Source organism: Trematomus bernacchii, unplaced genomic scaffold, assembly GCF_902827165.1.
Source record: "Trematomus bernacchii unplaced genomic scaffold, fTreBer1.1, whole genome shotgun sequence".
Taxonomy (NCBI): domain Eukaryota; kingdom Metazoa; phylum Chordata; class Actinopteri; order Perciformes; family Nototheniidae; genus Trematomus; species Trematomus bernacchii.
This window is the reverse complement of record NW_022987698.1, coordinates 12,343,014-12,351,560: the sequence shown is the minus strand read 5'-3', so window position 1 is coordinate 12,351,560 and position 8,547 is coordinate 12,343,014.

Genomic DNA, 8,547 nt, shown 5'->3' with positions numbered 1-8,547 from the left:
CCACGAATGATGTGCCTGTCTTATACATGAACACAAGGCTGGATATATGATATTGAATATGGAGGGCTGTTTGCATCTTCACAAGTCGGTTTATTTGTTTTTTTGACAAAGTAAGATCAAATAGGGTTCATATTTAGGAAATAATTTTGACCCAGTCTGAAAACAGAACAGTATACTGATATAATAATAAACACTTGTTGCTCTTATACATCACTACATTGCTTATTTTTTGCAGAAAATCACATTTATGCTGGCAAGGCATAATTGAGTGATAAAGTTACTTTTAATTTCCTTTTCTTTTGTCAAACTGGAAGACATTAGGGGCTATGGTTAATCTCAAGTTTATCAGTCGACACACACTTGATTATAGTCTCATTTTATCTACATCTGATTACAAGATTAAACACTTTAGTTGTGATTAGCAGCACTGAGAACACATAAGTCAGAATTTGAACTGCAGGAAATGTATCCTATAGCTTGAAGGTTGTGCTGTTATGCACTATGCAAATCTTCTATAAACCTGTAGTTAAAAAAAACATCTAGGGTAACACATACCAAAAGTATTTATCAAAGAAATATAATCTCTCCGTCTGCAGCATGCAAAACATTAATGCTGTGTTGTCTCAATATAAAAAGTTACCTTGTGACAGGATTAGGAACACCAGCTGTCATTATTATGTTAGATTTATCTATGAAATTACATTTTAAAGATGTCCGACAGAATGATGGTAGCAAGGCCAATGAAGAAGATAGTGTAAAGCAATTAACACATTTCACTTACATCAGTAACAAATAATGTTACACTTTATGCATAATGTATATTATATTTTTAATATGTTGCATCTTAATTGCAAAGACAGTACAGTTAATGCATTCAATAAAATGGCTGATGTATTATTTAGTAAATACATTTTAACGGATAGAAAACAGCATGTTTATTATTAATGACATCATGGATCTCTACTGTACATAGACACTTGTGATGTGCTGATGTCAGCCATTAAGTGACAGCAGTGCGGTGCATATACAGTAGTCTAGCTGCATCCTCACTGAGCTGCTAGCATGCCTGTATAGACCCTTCATCTGGCATGCCTGTATAGACCCTTCATCTGTTTCCAAGAATCTCACCTTTTTCCAAAAGGTCTTTCAGGCGGGGCAAACTAATTATTTGTATGACTCATGACCTGCAAACTCTTGGACTTTACATTAACTTGATTAATGTCTCAGAACCTGTCCTTACTGCTGACTTTATGTGTGACACGCTGCGATACATCATAGAAATGCATCTTCACTTCCAAAAACGAATGGCATTACTGTAAAGGAGCCTGATCAGCACTTCAGAAGCTGCTTTCAGAGAATCGCCTTATTCCGGCTCATAAGCGCTGGCACACGATGCGGGCTGAAAAAGTACCAGCATGCCAGGTCATATTTTAGCTCAGTTCTGAATATTTGATGTTGTTTTAATTGGTTGGGAGGACTTGAAATGTAGGGCACACTACAGCTTTTTCTCAATGTGTGTCTTTGCAGTAGAATTATAAGTAAAGATGAATTATCCATAATGTGAACTACTCCTATGTATTTGGTATACAGGTGTGAATACCAGAAATCACGTCAGCAAGATAATTGTGAATGTGCAGCTGCCTTACACAATGGTTCATCAACAGCTGAAGTTCTTAGAAAAGTGTTATTCTGAGTCCTTGAATGAGCAGGCCTTCATGAATTGCCTTGCTACATTCAACGACAGAAAATCGTTGAATGTCAGGTAAGAAATTATGACGGTAGATTTTTTTCTGATGTCAATGAAAACAATGGTGAAGTTTGGAATTCACTCCACATTTAGACATGTTGAGTTTGTCAAAGGCAGCAGAAGCAACTTCATGTGGTAGAAAAGGGCTTTACATTTAAAGGAAAAGCAGTAGAGACCTTGGTAAATGATTAAAATGACTCAGAGACTCCTTCGAATGTATTAAACATCATACTGTAACTGCAACGTTTATACAATGAGATAGTTGGTTAAACTTAGCTGCATTTGCATGCAGTGTAAAGCTTGAACAAGGTTTTCAATACAAGTTCTGTTTGCTGACATTTTTTTAATACTCTAATGTTTTAAGGTGCTTTAAGGGCAGACAGGCAGAAATGGCGCGTTTCCACTACAGCGCGGAGCACGCTTTAAGAGGGCTGTGACGTCAGCGGCCCGTCTTTGGTTGCGTTTCCACTTGGCCTAGTACCGGCCGGCGGGTCCTAATTCACAGTTTTTCTGGCCTCATAAAATCGCGGGTCTAGGGCCAGAGACAACGAGGCTGAGTCGGGCTGAGTATGCTAAACTAGAGAGAGCATCGCTGGCAAGGGGGCTACAACTACAACAAGATGGACATATTTGACCGTGATTTAATTGTAATACACGTTTCAAAATGATGCCGAAGTAACAACATACTGATACCGGTTAGTAAAAACCATGAATTAATGCTTTGTCAAGTCTGCAGACAGACGGCAGGGGAAAAACCTTTTAAAATGCTTGTTTTCTAAATGGAGATTGGCTAAGCTAACGCAGTATATGCTCCGACCGTCCACACTCACAACAACGGCCTATACAGACATAAATAAAGCAGCGACTGTATTCACCATGACACAGGCAGTCTGTGGTTTGTACTTGTTTAACTTTTGTCTAGTTTCTGAACATATATGAGGAGCTGTGAGCTCTGAGTGCTAACAGCTAACGGCTGTGTTGTTTTTCTGGGGTTCTCTGAAGATCACGTCACGGCTCCGCCTACACTGCGTTACTATAGATACTACCCCAGTTCCTAAACTGTAATGGAAATGCGCCATAAAGTGAGCCAGTCCTAACGAGGCCCAGCCATACCGAGCGGGGCCGAGCGAGGCCGTGTAGTGGAAACGCGCCAAAAGAGAGCTGCTTAATGAAAACATGCTGTGATAGATCGTTTTAGCCTGAAGACACAATTCATTCTCCGCATGTAAAAATACATCAACAAGCTAATCTATAGTGGTGTGCTGCTTGTCAAAGTTATTTATAGTTGCTGACACTTTATAATTAATGGAATTGTATGAATCAGGTACTACAAAAATATAGACTGTTACTTCATTGTAGTCTGACAACACAGTCTCACGGCATTTCGTGTTATAGTCACGAAATTAATCTATTGATTCGTGTTCACCAACACGATTTCGCCATTTTTTTCGTGTCACACAGAACGATTTTAAAAGCAATGTAAATAATAACAAATTAGAAGGAAAAACACATAAAAAAAAATACAGATTTCAGTATTCTGACACAGAACGATTTTAGAAGCAATGTATTTATATTGGTAGTATGTTTCGTGCCTGCAACAAATAATAACAAATTAGAAGGAAAAAAAGATGACATAAAATACAGATTTCAGTATTCTGAGGCTCTGAGCCATTTCTTTTCATCACTGACGGCAAAAAAACTCAGACATTATACAATTTAAAATAAAAGGGATAGGGTTAGGCTTAGGGTAAGATATTGAGTAAGAACATGTTTTTATGAACCACACAGCTTCTGGTATTCCAAGACCCGACCGGACAAAAAGACGTGTTGCAGGCACGAAACATACTACCAATAGAAATACATTGCATTTAAAATCGTTCTGTGTGACACGAAAAAAATGTGAAAATCGTGTTGGTGAACACGAATCAATAGATTAAATTAATTTTGTGACTATAACACGAAATGCCGTGAGACTGGGTTGAGTCTGAGTGTAAAAAAGACAAGACTGGGGAACAACAAATAGTGCTGCATATAATTGAACAGTGGCGAGCCGTCAGGGCCCTCTAGGCCCTCTGTGAGGGCCTAAGATATTCCAAAAAATAATATTTAAAAACATTAAAAAAAAATATATTTTTTTTAAATATATATTTTTTTAATATTATTTTTGTTATATTTTTCATTAGTTTTACCGAAAAAAAACTTGATTTAATAAAATAACATTTCCAAAGAAATAAATCCTTCGAATCTGCCTGTTCAGTCTCTGTTTGAATGTCAGTTACTATAGCGGGCCTCTCTGCGATTCACAGAGGGCCCGCTATAGTAACTGAACGAGAGAGTAATGTCAAATGACAGTACAATTGACCAATCATATCTTCCCTCTAAATGGGTGGGTTTTATTATCGCGGACTTTATGACGAGTTCCGCCCGCTGTGAAACTTTTCTTGTTTCCATAGCAACAACAACTTCCTGTCAACAGCGTGAACTCGCCTTCAAAATAAAAGCATGCCAAATTACACTTTTTATTTTTTATTTAACCTTTATTTAACCAGATAAAAAACATTGAGATAAAATCTCATTTTACAATAAAACAAAACTACAAAAATAAACAAGAATAGAAAGAAAAATAAAATAAAATAGATGTTAACAAGTGTGTTCTAATTTTTTAATTAAGATTAAAACCAGCCACACATAATCAATGTTTCCTCATATCAAAGTTGGTATGATGTTTTAAAAAAGTTACGTTGGTTTTTCCTATGCATCTTTCGCTACACGTGTCAGTTTCTGCCACAGGCTAACAATATTTTTAACTGAAGTTGGTACATGGTTAGGTTAAGGAAAATATGTTAGACTATCTATTATATGTAGACTACATTATGTTGATATTAACCTGACATTTCAAGGTAACTAAAGTAATCAAATATATGTAGTGGAGTAAAAATAGTGTGCCCTTTAGTGGAGTAGAAGTATGAAGTAGCAGGAAAGGAAAATAATAAAATGATGTAAAAGTACCTCTAAATTGTATTTAATTACATTACTTGAGTAAATGTACTTTCCTACACTGCATATTCTTACTGTCTTTTGTAGCATAAAAGTAATATTAATTGTAGGGATAAGTATTACAAAGCTTGGTACCCCAATACAGTGTTTGGTTGTTTTGAGTTCACAATGAGTCATGCAATGTTTTCAGTCATTTGGTCATCTTATTATCAAAGCAGTGTGCTCCAGCAATATGAAATGTGCCACAAAATGATCCTCTTCCTGTCAGCTCCTACTGCTGTCACCTTTGATATGTGTGGATCCTCTGAGAGCAGCAGCACAGACTGCCAGGGCAGGCAGGGTTTCTTTACAAATGTACAATTACTCGTTACCTGTAAATATTTAGCTTGAGTGTATTACGGAAGACAATGGTACAATGTGACCTAAGAAAAGAAGAACTGAAGATATTAAGTATCAGAATTGTGTCTTCTATTCAGAGATTTTATTTATAGGAAAACTTACCTTTCAGTCAGCATATTCAGGCAGTAGACTATACACCAACAATGAAGCATATGAGCACATAGAACAGTTTAAAAAGCAGAAATAAAATCTGAGCTGACAGAAAATGCTCTGTTTTGGTTTTATAAATACTGTTAAATTCACACATACTATATTATGAACATATAGGTTACCCTACTGAATAAAACAAATAACAAATGAACCAAAGAAAGTAAAAACCATAAAGCAAACTGCTGTTTTAGAGTCTCGAACCGCGGCTAAGAATGCAAGTCCTGCGCATAAGCTATCACTATAGCAAGCTATAACCCTCTTTTTTTTATGTTAACAGTTTGTGCAGCAAAACCATGGGCAAGGCGGGGAGTAAAGTCCTGAGAGAGACCTCAGAGGACGGGGTTCCAGACCAGGTAAAAGCCCAGCACCTTTCACACACACACACAAGCCACAGTCAAACCCACACAGACACACACAAGCAGGATGTACAATGTATTCAATTGAAAACACATTAAACTGCGTGGATGATGAGTGTGTGTGGGTGTGTGTGCCAGCTGCTGTGCTCTCCAGATATCACTGGTTATGCAATCAGGATCAGCCACAGCTTGCATTCACACTTGATTTTCCCACATCGCAACATGATATCCATAATCATCAAAATGCATTCCCGAGCTTTGGAGGGACCATTAATATCTTGTGATTAAGCAAAGTGAAAGAACGATCAGGATGTACCTTTTGATGGATATAAATGCTATCTATTGCCAAGATTATCTAGAGAGGGTTTAATTTAATATATTTAAGCTTCCCACTAGAAGTAAATAGAAATACAAATATTATATTCAATAAGTTTAATATCATTTTAAATCCTGATAGTCATGGCATAATTTAATTGAAAGAACATTTATGGATTACATGACCAGATTCCCTCCTGCTCTGTCTTTTTGTGGCGAAACAAAATATTTCTTTTAATCTTATATCCACAAAACAGGACTTAGTCAAGTGAATTCAATGAAATTAAAGTGGACCTATCATGCTATATTTGAATAATATAGTATAGGACCATACCTATATAAGGCATATTTATACCTTTTTTTTTTCAAAATACCAAACAGATCATGCATTTTAGCCATGCCTCATTTTGCTCAATTTGACATTTTTAAGCTCTGTTTTTGCAAGGGCTGATTCTGTGAGAACAGCACCATCTACAGGTCTGGCATATGTACTACAGCGTCTCCATCGCTTTCGAACGGCAATGGCCGTGGCTGTCTCCTCCTGATTGGTGGAGTTGGCCCAATAGCCGTAGCGCCACTGTTCTGACGTCAGGACAGTGTTCAAATCTGGATCAGTTTTGATCAGATCCGTTGCAACCCCTTTTTTAGAGATTTGGGTATGGAGGAAAATAGAGAGGGTTGTGTTTTCTGACACTTGGTGAGTTCCCTGGAACACCGGGGACACATATTCATGTATAAAAGACGTACAAAAGTGCATTTTGCATGATAATAATAGCTTGCATTTATATAGCGCCTTTCAAGGGACCCAAGGTCGCTTTACAGTAATAGGGCAAAAACAAACATAACAAAACAAAAGTCAGACAGACAAAACAACAGATCGATTAGGGGCCGAAAGCCTTGGCAAACAGATGGGACTTGAGGGCCCTTTTGAAGGCGTCGAGTGTGGGGATGTTGCGAATCTCCGCAGGGAGAGCGTTCCAGAGGGTGGGGGCTGCCACACTGAAGGCTCTGTCCCCGAAGGTTCGCAGTTTGGTGCGGGGGGTGGTAAGCAGGCCAGAGTCTGAGGACCGCAAGTTCCGGGGTGGGGCATGTGGGTGAAGGATGTCCGATAGGTACTGGGGGGCAAGGGCATGGAGGGACTTGTAGGTAAGGAGGAGTACTTTGTAAGATATACAGGACTTGACCGGCAACCAGTGGAGGTGGATGAGGGTGGGAGTAATGTGCTGCCACGGCTTTGTGTGTGTGAGTACCCTAGCAGCACAGTTTTGGACATACTGGAGCCTGTCCAGGTTTTTTTTGGGAACCCCGAACAGGACACCATTGCAGTAGTCCAAGCGGGTGGTGACAAATGCATGTACTAGGGTTTTCGGCAACCGACTCCGAGATGATAGGTCCCCTTTAAGTTAAATTCACCTCACTTCAATATATATCCTTTTAAAGTGTTCCTGCTCATGTACCTAGTTCATTCACCTTAAGCCTGTCCACTTCTTTTCTCACCTTAAATCTGAATTTTGAGACTGTCATGCTTTGTGTGATTTCACTATTGGCTGCCACTAATTTACACTGACTTATATATGACTTACACATGAATTGGTAGTCAAAGAATATTTGCAGCTCTGAGGACCACAAACACAGTGTTTATGTTCTGTCAACTCTTCCTTTTTGTATAGTAAAAGACCTTTCTCGCATTTTCTTAAAGTAAACATACACATTGTTTGCTAGTGAGCAGAATACTGTTCTTGCTCTGCCTGTGTTTCTAAATTTAAAATGTCACCAAACCACACGCTCTTGGACTCTCTTGTATTTTTGTGCACTCTGTAGGCAGCAGTGGCCAAATAAGTTGTTGACAGCACTACAACACATCCTCTGTCATTTTCTAAATCACCATCAACATCACAAAGTGTCTGTCTCCCAGTTGATCCAAATTTGCTGCACCCAAGTGACCTCGTTGAGTTTTCAGCTCATTCAGATGCTAAAAGGCGCACCGTGTCACCCCATTTGGACCTGTGTTGACTGAGTGGGTGCCATCTTTGTCGGCTTGTGTGCCTCGGTGGCCGGCTCCACAAGGCTAAGGCTGGACTGAAGTGAATTGATTCACAGGGATTAGGGATTAAGACTTCCCCCCGCCGCTTTGGTTGAGTAAATCTGGGGATTATGATGTCAACAGCCTGTGGCTGCAGCAGAGGAAATTGAATTGTGAGGAACGGGAGTGCCAACGGCCCAGGATTACAGCACAGTCAGTGAGAAATCAGAGATGGGAGTTCATGTCTGTGCCTTTCTCCTGCTCAGGAAAACTTCTGTGGGACACCATTTACTGCCTTTGGGGAGTACGACACACTTACATGGTAGAATTTACTATGAGTAGATGTTGAGGATGGTAATTGTGTGATAAAGAAGATCTCTGTGTCACTGGTAATCCAGTACTTCCTGCTCTGGCCTTTGAAGCATCAGGTGGTAAGTACCGCTAAGAGCTACAGGGATCACTTGTTCAAAGGGAACTAGGCGATAAGGATCTAATGACTTTTACAACTAAACTAACTCATAGCATGGAGGACAATTTAGGGAACATTTATCGTGTATAAT